We start from the raw sequence: 19,452 nt of genomic DNA, 5'->3' as shown, positions 1-19,452 counted from the left end.
AGAAACTTTTTGGGGCTCGGTCCAGTCCTTCAACATCGGCATCGAGGTCGCCGACGTTGGCATTGAGGAAAGCATTGACGTCTGGAGTGTTGATAGGGATGGCTGCTGAGAGACCAAGACACACTGGCAGCAGTGAGGCATTGAGTGGGTCTCCACCTGCTTCGAGGACCATTCATAGTCTGACCCGACCCCAAGGTGACGTGGGGATTCCACGTCATCCTTGTCTGCACCGAGGAGCCTCAATGAGGTGCATTGAGCAAATGCTAAGAAGCACAGCCACCGTTCTCCATCAACACATGGTGCCGGGAGCTCCGGGGCTCTGAGGGAATCGGCACCTGAGAAGCATCGACGCCGGGAGGACTGCTCCCCATCCATACAGGAGGTTCTGACTCGTCAGTCTCCCCGCAGTCGAGTTCCTGCTCCCGAGCCCCAGGCGACTCTGCAACTGACTGTTCCACCGGCCCCTCAGCCTTTCCCGATGGCGGCTCTCGATGAGTGGATCCGGGCCTTGCTTTCAGAGCTTCTGGAAGGACTGCTGCAACACATTACATTGGTGTCGGGGGTGCTTGCACCTACCATGCCATCTGCTGCAGCCATGTCTGGCCCTCCACTATCTGGACTTGTGGGTCTTCGGAGTTGAGGCGGGTTTGGTCTCGGAAGTCACTGAGGGAAGTGCTCTCCGACACAGAGGAAGAAAGCTCGTGGCATTCAGAGGAAAATCCCAGGTACCTCAGATGAGTCCTTTGGGATTCCCTCTGAACCTTCCTCTCCACCTGAAAGGAGACTCTCTCCACCTGAGAGCCTCTCCTTTTCATCGTTTGTGCGAAAAATGGCTCAGGCCATTCCATTCCCTATAGACGTGGAGGATGAGCCCAAGGCTGAGATGCTCAAGGTCCTGGACGACATCTCTCCACCTAGATAGGCAGTGACAGCTCCTTTGCATACGGTACTCAGGAAAGTCCTTATGTGAAACTGGGCGTCCCCTCTGTCTGTCCCCATAATCCTAAAGAAGGCAGTTCTCAGTATCGGATCCATGGGGAGCTTGGTTTGATGAGGTCTGTTACCCCACAACTCTATGGTGGTGGAATTCGCCCTCAAGAGAGCCAAGAGTTCTACGGACTATGCTTCGGCACCCCTAGGCAGAAAAGCTAGAACCTTGGATTATTTTGGGAGGAAAATGTATCGGGCCACCATGCTCATTGCCAGTATACAGTATTACCAGCTCTTCAAGAGCATCCACTTGCAGAACTTGGTGCGGCAAATGTCTAGTTTGGTTGATGCCCTCCTTCCAGAGCAGGCTAAACCCTTTTGCCAGCTGGTCAAGCAGCAGAAGGTGTGTTGTAAATTCTTGGCCAGGGGCACATACAACACTTTTGATGTAGCATCAAGGATCTCTGCTAAAGGTATGGCGATGTGCAGACACTCATGGCTGCGTGTTTCTGACCTGGACCATTCGGTTCAGCAGAGGATCGTGGATGTTCCTTGCTGGGGGGATAATGTTTTCGGAGAGAAGGTGGAAGATCTATTTGACTAGATCAAGAAGCGTACAGCTTCCGAGCATGGGGCACCCTCTCGATGGATCTCTTTGCCACGCAACTCAATCAACAGGTCCCTCAGTTCTGTTCCAGTCTTCAGGCCCATGGCAGACTAGCATCGGATGCCTTCCTCCTTCATTGGGGGACAGGCCTTCTGTATGTGTGTCCTCCCATACCTCTAGTGGGGAAGACTTTGTTGAAACTCAAGCAAGACCGCAGAACAATGATTCTAATCGCGTCCTATTGGCCCTGTCAGATATGGTTCCCTCTTCTTCTGGAATTGTCCTCCAAAGAACTGTGGCGATTGGCGTGTTTTCCGATCCTCATCACTCAGAACGAGGGATCACTTCTACATCCCAACCTCCAGTTTCTGGCTCTCACGGCCTGGATGTTGAGAGCCTAGAATTCGCTTCTTTGGGTCTTTTGGAGGGTGGCTCCTAGGTCTTGCTTGCTTCCAGGAAAGATTCTCTAAGAGGTGTTATTCTTTTAAATGGAGGAGGCTTGCCGTCTGGTGTGACAGCAAGGCCATAGATCCCCTTTCTTGTCCTACACAGACCTTGCTTGAATACCTTCTACACTTATCAGAGTCTGGTCTCAAGACCAACTCTGTAAGGGTTCACCTCAGTGCTTATCATAAGCGTGTAGAAGGTAAGCCTATCTCTGGACAGCTTTTAGTTGTTCGCTTCGTGAGAGGTTTGCTTTTGTCAAAGCCCCCTGTCAAACCTCCACCAGTGTCATGGGATCTCAACATCATTTTCACTCAGCTGGTGAAAGCTCCTTTTGAGCTACTGAATTCCTGCCATCTGAAGTACCTGTCCTGGAAGGTCATTTTCTTGGTGGCAGTTACTTCAGCTCATAGGGTCAGTGAGCTTCAGGCTTTAGTAGTGGATGCACCTTATACTAAGTTTCATCATAGCAGAGTAGTCCTCCGCATGCACCCTAAGTTCCTGCCGAAGGTGGTGTCGGAGTTCCATCTGAACCAGTCAATTGTCTTGCGAACATTTTTCCCCTGTCCTCATGCTCACCCTGCCGAAAGCAACTTGCACACCTGCAAGAGAGCGTTGGTCTTTTACATGTAGTGGATGAAGCCCTTCAGACAGTCTGCCCAGTTGTTTGTTTCTTTTGATCCCAACAAGAGGGGAGTTGCCATCGGTAACGCACCATTTCCAATTGGCTAGCAAATTGCATTTCCTTCGCTTATGCCCAAGCTGCACTGACTCTAGAGGGTCATGTCGTGGCTCATAATGTCAGAGCTATGGCTGCATCGGTGGCTTACTTGAAGTCAGCCTCCATTGAAGAAAATTTGCAAAGCTGCATTGTGGTCTTCAGTCTACACATTCACATCTCATTACTGCATTGAGCAGGATACCCAATGCGACAATTGGTTTGGGCAGTCAGTGTTGCAGAAACTGTTTGGGGTATAGAATCCAACTCTACCCTCCTAGGCCCATTTTATTCTGTTCGAGGCTGCACTCTCAGCTAGTTTGTATATAGTTTCGGATTAATCTACGTTATTTTCTCGCCGTTGCAAGGCCCAGTTAACCAATGCTTCTTGTTTTGGGTGAGCCTGGATGATAGGGATACCCCATGTGTGAGAATACTACAGCCTGCTTGTCCTCGTTAAAAATGAAGATACTTACCTGTAGCAGGTATTCTCCGAGGACAGCAGGCTGATTATTCTCAGAAACCCGCCCACCCCCCCCCTTGGAGTTGTCCTTTCTCTCTTTCTTTTGCATTTTACTGAACTGAGGCGCGTGGGCATGAGGTGGGCGGGAAGGCACTTCGCACATGTGCAATGGGGTGCAGCGTGCATATTGGAAAGCTCTAGCAATTGTTTTGCTATCTACTATGCCGGTTCCCAGGCCGATGCGGATCTTCAACCCACTTGTGAGAATAATCAGCCTGCTGTCCTCGGAGAATACCTGCTACAGGTAAGTACCTTCGCTATTCAGTATTCCACCATTCATATGGTACCTTACATTAAGAAAAAGATTTGCTGTTTAATTTCGTTAAATGATCATCAATATGTGTTCTTTGAAACCATGCAGAGAAGTAATTGACGGAACAAGGTACTTGATATTTCTTTGACCAGGCATCAACAGATTTTCTTAGGATCCAGGAGCCAGGCTTAAAAACGACTGGAATTGTTTATTTATGTTAGTCCCAGTTTCCCTAACAGCCCTATCTGTTCTTCCTGCTAATCTAATGTAACTTAGATTTAGCTGTTTAGTCCAAATGAGAATCAAGTCTTCTAACAACTTTTGAAAGACAAGATGTTAATCTTTCAACAGTTGGTGCCTGATCATCATCTGTACGAATGTATAACTGCCATATCATAGTTATGATGAGCCATCACTTATTTGCAAGTTAGTGGATGATTATAAATATTTCAAAGTACAGGGGAACAATACAGACTCTAGTGCAGTGGTCTTTGCTAATTTTTAAGGTGAGACCATTTTGAGTCCAAAAGGGCTGAAGGAGAGCTGACTGATACCTTTCTACTTGAGTTCATGACACCAGACAATGCATTTTGACATCATCCTCACCAAAACATTTGACCTTGGTCACACATGCAGACTACAGATAGCACCTCTTCAAATATAGGACCAGACATTAAATGTACTAATGTAGACAAACAAAACCCTAAGGTGCCAGACTGTGCATGTAATGCAGTACCAGAGAACAATATAAAAAGATATAAATTCTCAAACTGGCATACATCAATCACTAAGTTGAAAGTAAAAATAATTTTTTCTACCTTTCTTATCTGGTAGATTTATTTATTTGATTATCTTCTTCCCAGTCTCCAGTTGCACCTCCCTTTGTGTTCTTAACTCTGTTTTCAGGACCGCCTGTCCATTTGCTATTTGTTTTTTCTTTTCTTTCTTCATTTTCTGCCCAACATTCATTTTTGGCACTGATTTTTTTTATTTTATTTTTTTTAACATTCAGGTTTCTTCCATTTTTCTGTCTCCATCTCAGATCTATTGTTTCTCTCCCTTTACCCTCCCCTGCATTAATGTGCTGCACCATCTCCTCCCTTTCCATATTCCTTTTGCATCCATCAGCTACTTCTGTTACTCATAGAAGGTTGCAAGCGACGTGACCACGTCACACCATTTTTGCAAAAACTTCATTGGCTACCAGTACAATACAGGGCTAAACTCTGTCTGATCTTCAAGGTCCTGAAAGGAAATGGCCCTGAGTATCTAAAGAATAGGATGATCCTCCACACACCGCCAAGGACCCTAAGGACTTTCACAAACTACACCCTCTCCAAAAGATATTACACGATGTGATACCTGCAAGCGAGCCTTCTCCGGAGTAGCCCCCACACTCTGGAATGCATTGCCTGAAAGGCTCCGCTTAAAACAAGACTATCTGTACTTCAGGAAGCAGGTGAAAGTTTGGCTCTTCAACCAAGCCTTTAATAGAAGAAGTAACTAACTTGTTAGTCTCACTCACACACACACAAGGATTGACTCGGGCTGCACATACTGCAGCGGGACATGTTTATCCACTCCTACCCTAGCTGAGGTGATATTTAACCATCTCTCTAACCTCATGTTCAACTTTCTTCAAATCAGTCACCTTACTTTCTAATTCTTCCTACTTTCTTACCCATCTATATGTTATAACTTTGCCTTACCCTTCACTACGAATTATAATGTTCTATTACGTATTGTGTTGACATTGCTAGTATACCATGCCATACCTTGTATTGTTTTCGAATATTTTTACTGCTGTAATTGCCTATTGCTCATGTTTGATCTGTTTTTACTGTACACCGCCTTGAGTGAACTCCTTCAAAAAGGCGGTAAATAAATCCTAATAAATAAAATACTGGCTTCCCTCCCACCGCAGTCTGACATCACTCACTCTGGCCCTCTCATCCTGAGTCCTGACATCTCCCGCCATCTCTTCTACTCATTTTGGTCTGATCTTTCTCTCTTCCTGCTCTCCATTCCCTCCCTACTTCGCAAGTCCAGCATCCCTGCCTGCCCCCAGCCCATCCTACAGTCTTTTTATTTTTTTAAATAATAAATTTTTATTAAGAATTTGTTTTTTGATAATAGTTGCATCAGTATTAAGGAATCAAATACTGTCCAACATGCCAAAATAGCACATCACATTGAACACAAAACTGATACAGGAATATCCCTTTCCCTCTTCCTGTACCTCCTTGCCCTCCCCACCCCCCCCCCCCCCCCCCCCCCACCTCTTCAAACCGTACACATTAAACGATCCAGATGTGAGTCCACTCTTCGTCACTGGGATCAAACTGCCCCAGTGGTGATCCATTAGTTTGTCCAGCTCTCCCAACAGACCATTAGTCTGCTTCCAAAGGGCAGCTAGCACTGTCTTTGCCACAGCAAAACAAAGTCGTTTAAGCCGCTTTTGCCATTTCAATCCCCTTCGGTTACCCTATCCAAGCAGGCACCATTTAGGATAATAGGGGCACACAGTGTCCAAAATAGTAGCCATGGATTGAGTAATACCCTGCCTGTACCCCTGTATTTGGCCACAAGCCCACCAGATGTAGATAAAAGAGCCAATGTCCTTGCCACATCTCCAGCATAAGTCTGTGGACCCCGGAAACATTTTTTAAATCCTCTGGGGTGTAGTACCACCTAGTCAAGACTTTAAATGCATTCCCTTTGATGAGGACACATATTGAAGCTTTCTTAATTTCCAGACAAATCGCTTTCCAGTCATTCACACTTACCTCGCATCCCTAATCTTCCTCCCAAGCCCTCGTATATGGGAACTTAATGAACTCATTGTCCCTTATGAACCTGTAAAAAAGAGTGATAACCCTTCTAAGTTTTCTCATAGAAGTTAACAAATTCTCCAGGTGTTCACTCTCATCTTGGTCTACCCTGAACCACCCCCTGCTAGAAAGATAATGCTTAACTTGTAGGTAAGAGAAAAAAATTACTGGAGGGCAGGTCATATGCCTCTCACAATTCCTCAAGCGGGCGCATATCACCCAAGAGAACATGGAACTTAATTAATCCCCTATATGCACAGTTAGTAAATATTGCTCATCTAAGGCCCACCTGAAAAACCAGGATCTTGGGCGATATGTGCAAAAGAGAACGGTGCCCGGGAATGCCTCAGCTTAACTTTCAAAATACTCCACAAACACAATAAATGAGAAAGGAATGGGTTAGTGGTCAATTTTTTTTTATTCTAACTGAGAAAGAGAGGCCCAGAGAACAGCATCAAGGGAGAACTTTCTCACAAAATGCTGCTGTAATGTAGTGATAGTTGATTGGGCTCCTTGACTCCAATTCGAAATAAGCTTCAACTGTGTGGCCCAATAGTGGTAACTCTAAATTAGGCATTCCTCTACCTCCCAACTCCACAGAGCCTCACATTACCCTCCTGGCTAACCTGGGGGTGGGGGCGACTTCCCCACTCAAAACCTGAAATCTCTGACTACAATCGCCTAAGATCTACTCTGGGCACCAACAGGGACATGGATTGAAACAGAAATAACAGTCAAGGCAATAAGTTCATTTTCACCGCCGAAATCCTACCCCACCGAGAGAACCACCCCTCCTGCCACCCTTTCAGCTCCCTCCGGAGTTGTTGAATCTGTTTTCCCAAGTATCGAAAACTAATGCCAGCTCTGCGGAACGGAAAAGATCGCAGCAATCTCAACTCCTCCACATCAGAGATAGCAATTCCCATAAATTCAGGTTTATGGGAAGCTGATGAGTCAGAGAAACTTAATGAATTCTCTGTAAACCTGGAGGATGTAATGGAGCAGTTCTACAAACTGAAGAGTAGCAAATCTCCTGGACCGGATGGTATTCATCCCAGAGTACTGATAGAACTGAAAAATGAGCTTGTGGAGCTATTAGAAATATGTAATCTATCCTTAAAATCGAGTGTGGTACCGGAAGACTGGAGAGTGGCCAATGTAACGCCGATTTTTAAAAAAGGTTCTGGAGGAGATCCGGGAAATTATAGACCGGTGAGTCTGACGTCGGTGCCGGGCAAAATGGTAGAGACTATTATTAAGAACAAAATTACAGAGCATATTCAAAAGCATGGATTAATGAGACAAAGTCAACATGGATTTAGTGAAGGGAAATCTTGCCTCACCAATCTACTACATTTCTTTGAAGGGGTGAACAAACATACGGATAAAGGTGAGCCGGTTGATATTGTGTATCTGGATTTTCAGAAGGCGTTTGACAAAGTACCTCATGAAAGACTCCAGAGGAAATTGGAGAGTTATGGGATAGGAGGTAGTGTTCTATTGTGGATTAAAAACTGGTTAAAAGATAGAAAACAGAGAGTAGGGTTAAATGGTCAGTATTCTCAATGGAGAAGGGTAGTTAGTGGGGTTCCCCAGGGGTCTGTGCTGGGACTGCTGCTTTTTAACATATTTATAAATGACCTAGAGATGGGAGTAACTAGTGAGGTAATTAAATTTGCCAATGACACAAAGTTATTCAAAGTCGTTAAATCGCGGGAGGATTATGAAAAATTACAAGAGGACCTTACGAGACTGGGCGTCTAAATGGCAGATGACGTTTAATCTGAGCAAATGCAAAGTGATGCATGTGGGAAAGAGGAACCCAAATTATAGCTACGTCATGCAAGGTTCCACATTAGGAGTCACGGACCAAGAAAGGGATCTAGGTGTCATCGTTGATGATACGTTGAAACCTTCTGCTCAGTGTGGTGCTGCGGCTAAGAAAGCAAATAGAATGTTAGGTATTATTAGGAAAGGAATGGCAAACAAAAATGAGGATGTTATAATGCCTTTGTATCACTCTATGGTGCAACCGCACCTCGAATATTGTGTTCAATTCTGGTCGCTGTATCTCAAAAATGATATAGTGGAATTAGAAAAGGTGCAGAGAAGGGTGACGAAAATGATAATGGAGATGGGATGACTTCCCTATGAAGAAAGTCTAAGGAGGCTAGGGCTTTTCAGCTTGGAGAAGAGACGGCTGAGGGGAGACATGATAGAGGTATATAAAATAATGAGTGGAGTGGAACAGGTGGATGTGAAGCATCTGTTCACTCTTTCCAAAAATACTAGGACTAGGGGGGCATGCGATGAAACCACAGTGTAGTAAATTTAAAACGAATCGGAGAAAATGTTTCTTCACTCAACGTGTAATTAAACTCTGGAATTTGTTTCCAGAGAATGTGGTAAAGGCGGTTAGCTTAGCGGAGTTTAAAAAAGGTTTGGATGGCTTCCTAAAGGAAAAGTCCATAGACCGTTATTAAATGGACTTGGGGAAAATCCACTATTTCTGGGATAAGCAGTATAAAATAAGTACATAAGTAATGCTACTCTGGGAAAAGACCAAGGGTCCATCAAGCCCAGCATCCTGTCCACGACAGCGGCCAATCCAGGCCAAGGACACCTGGCAAGCTTCCCAAACGTACAAACATTCTATACATGTTATTTCCGGAATTGTGAATTTTTCCCTAGTCCATTTAGTAGCGGTTTATGGACTTGTCCTTTAGGAAACCGTCTATACCCCTTTTAAACTCTGCCAAGTTAACCGCCTTCACCACGTTGTCCGGCAACGAATTCTAGAGTTTAATTATGCGTTGGGTGAAGAAACATTTTCTCCGATTTGTTTTAAATTTACTACACTGTGGTTTCATCGCATGCCCCCCTAGTCCTAGTATTTTTGGAAAGAGTGAACAGATGCTTCACATCCACCTGTTCCACTCCACTCATTATTTTATATACCTCTATCATGTCTCCCCTCAGCCGTCTCTTCTCCAAGCTGAAAAGCCCTAGCCTCCTTAGACTTTCTTCATAGGGAAGTCATCCCATCTCCATTATCATTTTAGTCGCCCTTCGCTGCACCTTTTCCAATTCCATTATATCTTTCTTGAGATGCGGCGACCAGAATTGAACACAATACTCAAGGTGCGGTTGCACCATGGAGCGATATAACGGCATTATAACATCCTCACACCTGTTTTCCATACCTTTCCTAATAATACCCAACATTCTATTCGCTTTCCGAGCCGCAGCAGCACACTGAGCAGAAGGTTTCAGCGTATTATCAACGACAACACCCAGATCCCTTTCCTGGTCCGTAACTCCTAACGTGGAACCTTGCATGACGTAGCTATAATTCGGGTTCTTTTTTCCCAAATGTTTGTACTTTTTTGGGATCTTGCCAGGTATTTGTGATCTGGATTGGCCACTGTTGGAAACAGGATGCTGGGCTTGATGGACCTTTGGTCTTTCCCAGTATGGCAATACTTATGTACTTATCATTAACCTTAAACCCCGAGAACGTCCCAATGCTGGTAAGGTCCTGAATTATAATAGGCAGGGTTAACTGGGTTGCTTTTTCATAGAACAGAATATTACCGGGAAAGAGGGCCATTTTATGCTCCTCCCCCCCTCCCCCCACAATCTGAATTCCCTTAATATCACCTAAATACCGTACCCTGATAGCAAATGGTTCAATAGATAAAGCAACAAGAGAGGAGCGGAGAGAGTGGACACCCCTGCCTCATACCTCTCATAATCGGAAATGTTGAGGAATACCCCCTATTTATTTTAATACGTGCAAACCGGTGCCTCATAAGACTCTGCAGCCCATAACACCCGATACTTCCCACAAATATGTCCATTCAACCCTATCAAATGCCTTCTCGGCACCTGTTGTCAATAAGGCCAGAGTCTCCCTGCTCTTTTGCCCCCCAAATTATATGTAAAGTCCTACGGATTTTGTCAGCCACCTGCCTGTGAGGAACAAACCCCGATTGATCTTCATGAATCAGCTGTGGGAGAACTCTGCCCAGACAATCAGCCATAACTTTAGCCAAAATCTTTATATCCACATTAAGTAAGGATATTGGTAGGTAGGAACCACATACTGTAGGGTCCTTCCCTGGCTTCAGGATCACCGAGATCCCTGCCTCGCGCATACTAGGCGATTAAAGAGTTGTCTGTAAAACATGCATTCCAAGCCTGACCCAACAATGGTACTAACTCCCCTGCAAAAAGCTTATAAAACTTTGCTGTGTATCCATCTAATCCTGGAGCCTTTCTCCCCTTGAGGCCCTTTATCACCCTCAAAATCTCCTCACCTTTAACCGGCTCCTCCAGTCCCTCCTGGTCTGCTGAAGATAGCCTCCTCAGCCCTCTCCCCCTCTAAGTATTCTCGAAGTTTAACTATAGGAGCATTCACTCCCTTAGTATACGGCAGTGTAAAACTGAACAAACTGGTCCATAATTTCACTATCTTTAGAATAGAGAATATCCCCAGGGCTCTTAATTTAGTTATTGTGGACAGTTTCTGACGCTTGTTTAGATGCTGGGCTACCATTCTCCCTTTCTTATTACTAAATTCATAAAATCTCTGCTTAGCCAGACGTCTATGGAATGCCAACTGGTCAACTTAAAATTTTTGCAAGGCCCATTTATATTCCAACAGTTGAGGCTCAACTTTGGAATCCCTAAAGTCTCCAATCGCACCAACTCCTTTCAGAGCTTTAGTTCCTGGGACATCGTAACCTCTTACGTTGCCCCCCCCCCCCCCCCCCCCCCCCCCCCCCCCCCCCCCACAATCTAACCAGATGACCCCTCACAACCGTCTTAAGGGTGTCCCACAGGATCCCATCAGACATATCCCCAACATCATTAATATCCAAATAATTACGTATTACTTCTCGGATATCATTATCAACTTCCTTATCTTCCAGCAAAGACTCATTTAGTCTCCAGTAAGTTTGTCGCTTCTCACTCTGAAGACCAGCTAGTTGGACCCAAACTGGAGAATGATCCGAGACATGTAGGCTTACAATTTTAGAGTCCTGTATCTGACCCAACAGCGCCTGCCCACACCATAGGACATCAGTATGTGTATAAGTCCCTTGTGCATGAGAATAAAAGGTGTAAGAGTGTTGCCCTGGGGATTGTAGTCTCCAAACATTAAGCAAATCCAAATCTTGGACCAGTCGCATCAGTTTCTTCCTATGAGCCAAACTGCTACCTCCACCGCCTCTGGAATTATCTAATGGTCCAGGCGTTAAGTTCAAGTCCCCACTCAAAACCACATGTCCAGTAATGAAGTTAAGAAGCTTCTCCTGCAGGGTTTCAAAAAACTCCCCCTGACCTGTATTAGGTGCATACAGATTAATAAATGTTCTCCGAGGACAAGCAGGCTGCTTGTTCTCACTGATGGGGTGACGTCCACGGCAGCCCCCTCCAACCGGAAACTTCACTAGCAAAGGCCTTTGCTAGTGCTCGCGCACCGATGCGCATTCCCGCCCGAACCGGCTCGTGTTCGTCAGTCTTCTTTTGTCTGCCCTCGGGACGGTCGTGTTTTGCCGCCGTTTTGTGCCCCTCAAGTTGACCTCGCGCGTCTTCGTGATTTTCGCTAAAAAAAAAAAAGAGGGACCTTTCCGGTCTTTACCCTTTCCCGTGTTTCCAGCTTTTTCCCCGCATAAGTTTCCTTTCGCTTTCGGGACCGGCCTTTTTGGCCTCGGTACGGGTTTTCTCTCCTTTATTTTTGGTGCCTTTCGTCATCGCGAATTTTGATTTCGCCGGCGTGATTTTTCCGCCCACGTCATCAAAGTCTTCCAGCGGCTTCAAGAAGTGCACCCAGTGCGCCCGGGTAATCTCGCTCACTGATAGGCACGCTTCGTGTCTTCAGTGTCTGGGGGCTGGGCACCGCCCGCAGGCCTGCAGTCTTTGTGCTCTTTTGAAAAAGAGGACTCAGGTAGCGAGATTGGCCCAGTGGAACGCGTTGTTCTCGGGCTCTTCGACGACAACAGCTCGGACATCGAGTGCATTGACATCGACTGCATCGAGGCCTCTACCTCCTGCATCGTCGGTACCGAGGTATCGAAAGGCTGCGTCGACGTCGGTGGTACTGGGACCTCCGCTATTGCTGATGTCGTCGGACGGTGGTGCTTCGTCTGGAGTGCAGGTGAGGGCTGTCCATTCCCCTGCTGGGTGCGGTGAGCCTTCGGGTGGGTCTCCCCCTGCCCTGAGGGCTCCTGCGGTACAGCCCCCCCCCCCCCCCCCCAAGATCGACCTTCTTCGGCCTCGGCCCCGAAGAAGCATCGTCACTGGTCTCCTTCCCGTCTCGGTACCGAGAGCTCTGAGTCGCCGAGGCAGTCGGCACCCAGTAGGCATCGGCACCGGGAGGACCGCTCACCCTCCGTTCAGGAGGTGTCGATGCGCTCCCCCTTGGACAGCCCGGAACAACCTCCACGCCCGGAACAGACTCTGACATCGATGCCTGCATCGGCTTCTCAGTCTTTCTCCACAGCCACTCTGCACGAGAGTCTCCGGGCCGTTCTTTCAGATATTCTGGGAGAGCTGTTGCGCCCTTCCCCTCCGGTACCGGGGGTGCTTGCGCCACCGGTACCGTCGAGTAAGGCGCCGGCTGGCCCCATGCCCGAGGTGAGGTCTCCAGTATCGGTACCGCTTGCGGCCGCCTCCCAGGCAGACTCCCCGTCGGCGGAGGGAGCTTCGCCGATGCTGGCGAGGGAGTCCACCTCTCGACGCTCCTACCGTGGCCGTGTTTCCACGGAGTCGAGTCGGGCACGGCTTAAGACGCAGGTTCGTGAACTTGTGTCTGATACCGATGGTGAGGCCTCGTGGGAGGAGGAGGAGGACATCAGATATTTCTCTGACGAGGAGTCTGATGGCCTTCCTTCTGATCCCACTCCCTCCCCTGAAAGGCAGCTTTCTTCTCCCGAGAGTCTGTCTTTCATGGCCTTTGTCCGGGAAATGTCTACGGCCATCCCCTTCCCGGTGGTTGTGGAGGATGAGCCCAGGGCTGAAATGTTTGAGCTCTTGGACTATCCTTCTCCACCTAAGGAAGCGTCCACAGTACCCATGCATCATGTCCTAAAAAAGACACTGCTGGCGAACTGGACCAAGCCACTATCTAATCCCCACATTCCCAAGAAGATCGAATCCCAGTATCGAATCCATGGGGACCCAGAGCTGATGCGCACTCAGTTGCCTCACGACTCTGGTGTGGTAGATCTGGCCCTGAAGAAGGCTAAGAGTTCTAGAGAGCATGCTTCGGCGCCCCCGGGCAAAGACTCCAGAACCTTAGACTCCTTTGGGAGGAAGGCCTATCATTCCTCTATGCTCGTGGCCAAGATTCAGTCCTACCAGCTCTACACGAGCATCCACATGCGGAACAATGTGCGACAGTTGGCGGGCTTGGTGGATAAGCTCCCTCCTGAGCAAGCCAAGCCGTTTCAGGAGGTGGTCAGGCAGCTGAAGGCGTGCAGAAAATTCCTGGCCAGAGGGGTATATGATACCTTTGATGTTGCGTCCAGAGCCGCTGCTCAAGGTGTGGTGATGCGCAGACTCTCATGGCTGCGTGCCTCCGACCTGGAGAATAGGATCCAGCAGCGGATTGCGGACTTCCCTTGCCGAGCGGATAACATTTTTGGAGCAAAAGTCGAACAGGTGGTAGAACAGCTCCACCAGCGGGATAACGCTTTCGACAAATTCTCCCGCCGGCAGCCTTCAGCATCTACCTCCTCAGGTAGACGTTTTTATGGGGGAAGGAGGGCTGTTCCCTACTCTTCTGGTAAGTGTAGGTACAATCCTCCCTCTCGCCAGCCTGCGGCCCAGGCTAAGCCCCAGCGCACTCGCTCTCATCAGCAGCGTGCGCCTCAGCAAGGCCCCACGGCTCCCCAGCAAAAGCAGGGGACGAGCTTTTGACTGGCTCCAGCAGAGCATAGCCGACATCAAAGTATCCGTGCCGGACGATCTACCGGTCAGGGGGAGGTTGAAAGTTTTTCACCAAAGGTGGCCTCTTATAACCTCCGACCGTTGGGTTCTTCAAATAGTCTGGCAAGGATACACCCTCAATTTGGCCTCGAAGCCTCCAAATTGCCCACCGGGAGCTCAGTCTTACAGCTTCCAGCACAAGCAGATACTTGCAGAGGAACTCTCCGCCCTTCTCAGCGCCAGTGCGGTCGAGCCCGTGCCATCCGGGCAAGAAGGGCTGGGGTTCTGTTCCAGGTACTTCCTTGTGGAAAAGAAAACAGGAGGGATGCGTCCCATCCTAGACCTAAGGGCCCTGAACAAATATCTGGTCAAGGAAAAGTTCAGGATGCTTTCCCTGGGCACCCTTCTTCCCATGATTCAGGAAAACGATTGGCTATGCTCTCTGGACTTGAAGGACACCTACACACACATCCCGATATTGCCAGCTCACAGGCAGTATCTGCGATTTCAGCTGGGCACACGTCACTTCCAGTACTGTGTGCTACCCTTTGGGCTCGCCTCTGCGCCCAGGGTGTTCATGAAGGGCCTGGCTGTAGTAGCAGCAGCGCTTTGCAGGCTGGGAGTGCACGTGTTCCCTTATCTCGACGATTGGCTGGTGAAGAACACATCCGAGGCAGGAGCTCTACAGTCCATGCAGATGACTATTCGACTCCTGGAGCTACTGGGGTTTGTGATAAATTATCCAAAGTCCCATCTTCTCCCAGTTCAGAGACTCGAATTCATAGGAGCTCTGCTGGATTCTCGGACGGCTCGTGCCTATCTTCCGGAGACCAGGGCCAACAATCTGTTGTCCCTCGTCTCCCGGGAACGAGCGTCCCAGCAGATCACAGCTCGGCAGATGTTGAGATTGCTTGGCCACATGGCCTCCACAGTTCATGTGACTCCCATGGCTCGTCTTCACGTGCAATCTGCTCAATGGACCCTAGCTTCCCAGTGGTTTCAGGCTGCTGGGGATCTAGAGGACGTGATCCACCTGTCCACGAGTTTTCTCAAATCCCTGCATTGGTGGACGATTTGGTCCAATTTGACTCTGGGACGCCCTTTCCAAATTCCTCAGCCACAAAAAGTGCTGACTACGGATGCGTCTCTCCTGGGGTGGGGAGTTCATGTCGATGGGCTTCACACCCAGCTAAGCTGGTCCCTCCGGGAACGCGATCTGCAGATCAATCTCCTGGAGTTACGAGCGGTCTGGAACGCTCTGAAGGCTTTCAGAGATCGGCTGTCCCACCAAATTATCCAAATTCAGACAGACAACCAGGTTGCCATGTATTACATCAACAAGCAGGGGGGCACCGGATCTCGCCCCCTGTGTCAGGAAGCCGTCAGCATGTGGTTCTGGGCTCGCCGTTACGGCATGTTGCTCCAAGCCACATATCTGGCAGGCGTAAACAACAGTCTGGCCAACAGGTTGAGCAGGATCATGCAACCTCACGAGTGGTCGCTCAACTCCAGAGTATTGCGCCGGATTTTCCAGGTGTGGGGCACCCCCTTTGGTAGATCTCTTTGCATCTCGAGCCAACCACAAGGTCCCTCAGTTCTGTTCCAGACTTCAGGCCCACGGCAGACTGGCATCGGATGCCTTCCTCCTGGATTGGGGTGAAGGCCTGCTGTATGCTTATCCTCCCATACCTCTGGTGGGGAAGACTTTGTTGAAACTCAAACAAGACCGAGGCACCATGATTCTGATTGCTCCTTTTTGGCCGCGTCAGATCTGGTTCCCTCTCCTTCTGGAGTTGTCCTCCGAAGAACCGTGGAGATTGGAGTGTTTTCCGACCCTCATCACACAGGACAAAGGGGCGCTTCTGCATCCCAACCTCCAGTTTCTGGCTCTCACGGCCTGGATGTTGAGAGCGTAGACTTTGCCTCTTTGGGTCTGTCGGAGGGTGTCTCCCGTGTCTTGCTTCCAGAAAAGATTCCACTAAGAGGAGTTACTTCTTTTTATGGAGGAGGTTTGCCGTCTGGTGTGACAGCAAGGCCTTAGATCCTCGCTCCTGTCCTACACAGACCCTGCTTGAATACCTTCTGCACTTGTCTGAGTCTGGTCTCAAGACCAACTCTGTAAGGGTTCACCTTAGCGCAATCAGTGCATACCATTACTGTGTGGAAGGTAAGCCGATCTCAGGATAGCCTTTAGTTGTTCGCTTCATGAGAGGTTTGCTTTTGTCAAAGCCCCCCGTCAAACCTCCTACAGTGTCATGGGATCTCAATGTCGTTCTCACCCAGCTGATGAAACCTCCTTTTGAGCCACTGAATTCCTGCCATCTGAAATACTTGACCTGGAAGGTCATTTTCTTGGTGGCAGTTACTTCAGTTCATAGAGTCAGTGAGCTTCAGGCCCTGGTAGCCCAGGCCCCTTACACCAAATTTCATCAAAATAGAGTAGTCCTCCGCACTCACCCTAAGTTCTTGCCAAAGGTGGTGTCTGAGTTCCATCTGAACCAGTCAATTGTCTTGCCAACATTCTTTACCCGTCCTCATTCCTGCCCTGCTGAACGTCAGCTGCACACATTGGACTGCAAAAGAGCATTGGCCTTCTATCTGGAGCGGACACAGCCCAACAGACAGTCTGCCCAAATGTTTGTTTCTTTTGATCCCAACAGGAGGGGAGTGGCTGTGGGGAAACGCACCATATCCAATTGGCTAGCAGATTGCATTTCCTTCACTTACGCCCATGCTGGGCTGGCTCTTGAGGGTCATGTCACGGCTCATAATGTTAGAGCCATGGCAGCGTCAGTGGCCCACTTGAAGTCAGCCACTATTGAAGAGATTTGCAAAGCTGCGACGTGGTCATCTGTCCACACATTCACATCTCATTACTGCCTGCAGCAGGATACCCAACGCGACAGTCGGTTCGGGCAGTCAGTGCTTCAGAATCTGTTCGGGGTTTAGAATCCAACTCCACCCCCTAGGCCCATGTTTATTCTGTTCCAGGCTACACTCTCAGTTAGTTGGATAAGTTGTTAGGTCAATCTCAGTTATGTCCTCACCGTTGCGAGGCCCAATTGACCATGTTTCTTGTTTTGAGTGAGCCTGGTGGCTAGGGATACCCCATCAGTGAGAACAAGCAGCCTGCTTGTCCTCGGAGAAAGCGAATGCTACATACCTGTAGAAGGTATTCTCCGAGGACAGCAGGCTGATTGTTCTCACAAACCTGCCCGCCTCCCCTTTGGAGTTGTGTCTTCCCTTGTCTTTGTCTTGCTACATACGGGACTGACGAACACGAGCCGGTTCGGGCGGGAAGACGGCCGCGCATGCGCATCGACGCGCGAGCACTAGCAAAGGCCTTTGCTAGTGAAGTTTCCGGTTGGAGGGGGCTGCCGTGGACGTCACCCCATCAGTGAGAACAATCAGCCTGCTGTCCTCGGAGAATACCTTCTACAGGTATGCAGCATTCGCTTTACCTGTTGGTCACAAAGATGACCTCTAACTGCAAAACATTGCACTGTATGGTCACGAAATAAATTCTCTTTAACAAAAGAAATTCCAATCTTATATAACTTTCCAGTCCACCTCTTTTGCCCTTTCCCCCATGATCCACATGGGCATAACACTCATTGTACCCTCTGAATTGTAACAACTGTTCATCTTTTTTTCTGTATATGGGTTTCCTGTAACAAAATTACATCCCACTTGAGCTGTCTGAACTCCCGAAAAACAATACTTCTTTTCCCTGGATCATTCATACCATTGACATTCCACGAGCCCACCTTCAACCCTCCCACCACCGCTCACCACTCATTCACATCTTGCACCATCCAAACTCCAGCAACATCCAAAAATTCCCACAAAATAACTCAATAATACAGCCCTTAAAACTTCAGTAAAAGAAAATAAACTCAGTCCAAGTGTATGTTATGAGGCTGCACTTGCCCCTGCCTGGGACCCAGAGGGCATTAGTTTCCATCCTCCTTGGACCTTCTGCCACTTAGACACCAGACTATTGGAAGGTTCTTGACTTTGAGGTGCCCCTGCCAAGGCCAGTAAATCCGAGCAACCCAGGTCTTTAACAGTTTTCCATGCTTCTCCAACAGTTTGAATCTTCCTTGTGTGAGCACCCAGAGTAAATTGTAATCCAAAAGGAAAGAGCCACTGGTACTTGGAGCCAGTTTTTTGCAAATAGCCTGTCACTTCCTTTAGCTCCTTCCATCGCTGGAGAGTAGCCTTAGCTAAATCTTGAAAATTCCAAATTTTGCAGTTTTTCCACATAATATACCCCAAGGCTTTCGCTAGTCTTCAAACCGCCTCCTTCACTGAATAATTATGGAAACATGCTATGATATCGCGTGGCATTGATCCTCTGAGGTCCCAAACTTCTGTGAGCCCTGTCCAGGGAAATAGAAACTGAGTCTGATTCTTCAGTACTAGCTTCTCCAGATTGTAGTATTAAGGCACAGATCTCCTTAACTACCTTAGCACAGTCTTTATACTGTTCATCCTCTGGGACTCCTTTAAATCAAAGATTTCCACACCTGGACCTATTCAAGTCTTCCAAGGTAGTTTGCAAGTCCATCCGCGCCTTCCGTTCTAGCTTTAAATCCTCCTGGAGCCCCAAAAGATCCTCTGCATAACTCTCTAATTGCTCCTCCGTCTGCTCCAATTGATGTCCAATCTCCTGTACCTCATTATCCAGTTCAGACACTGCTGCCTGAATGTCTCTCCGAACTGCTCCCAAATCAGCTTTCAGCTCCTGGAACCAGCATGCCATATCTCCTTTAGTGAGCTCGTTATCACTCAGAGGCTGCTCCTTTTGGTCAGGCTCCGATTCAGAATCGTGCGCCACCATCTTGGATCGAAGTGCTGCCACCTTCGATACCACGCTTGAGCCTCCTACCTGCTTATCAGCGGAGAACTGAAATTTGGCGAATTTCTTCCGCGCTGCCATTGTTGCTAAAGATTTTCAACGCAAAGTTAGGAACTTCAACTGATTTATCTTGGGTGTGTATGCTAATTACTAATCCCTGCTCTTGCGGAGCGAACGATTTAATCTTCCATTCTCCGTGATGCCACTTCCTTTTCCCATCCTACAGTCTTTACAAACTTGCTCATCTTCCTAGCAGCAATTCAGCCAGGCTACCTCCAGCCAACGCAGGAGACATTCCCTCAGCTGCAATTTCCTGTTACAGTACGGGAAGGATGTGCAGACTGAAGGCG

General features: G+C 48.1%; 1 protein-coding gene across 1 annotated transcript in view; it reads left to right on the top strand.

Annotated features, from left to right (window-relative positions):
• Window positions 1-19,452, top strand: part of CUL1 (cullin 1) — a 331,942-nt gene that overhangs the window by 97,842 nt on the left and 214,648 nt on the right. The gene's annotated exons all lie outside the window — the stretch shown is intronic.

The sequence above is a fragment of the Microcaecilia unicolor genome, chromosome 1 (assembly GCF_901765095.1).
Source record: "Microcaecilia unicolor chromosome 1, aMicUni1.1, whole genome shotgun sequence".
Lineage (NCBI taxonomy): Eukaryota > Metazoa > Chordata > Amphibia > Gymnophiona > Siphonopidae > Microcaecilia > Microcaecilia unicolor.
This window is presented reverse-complemented; position numbering and strand designations above follow the sequence as displayed.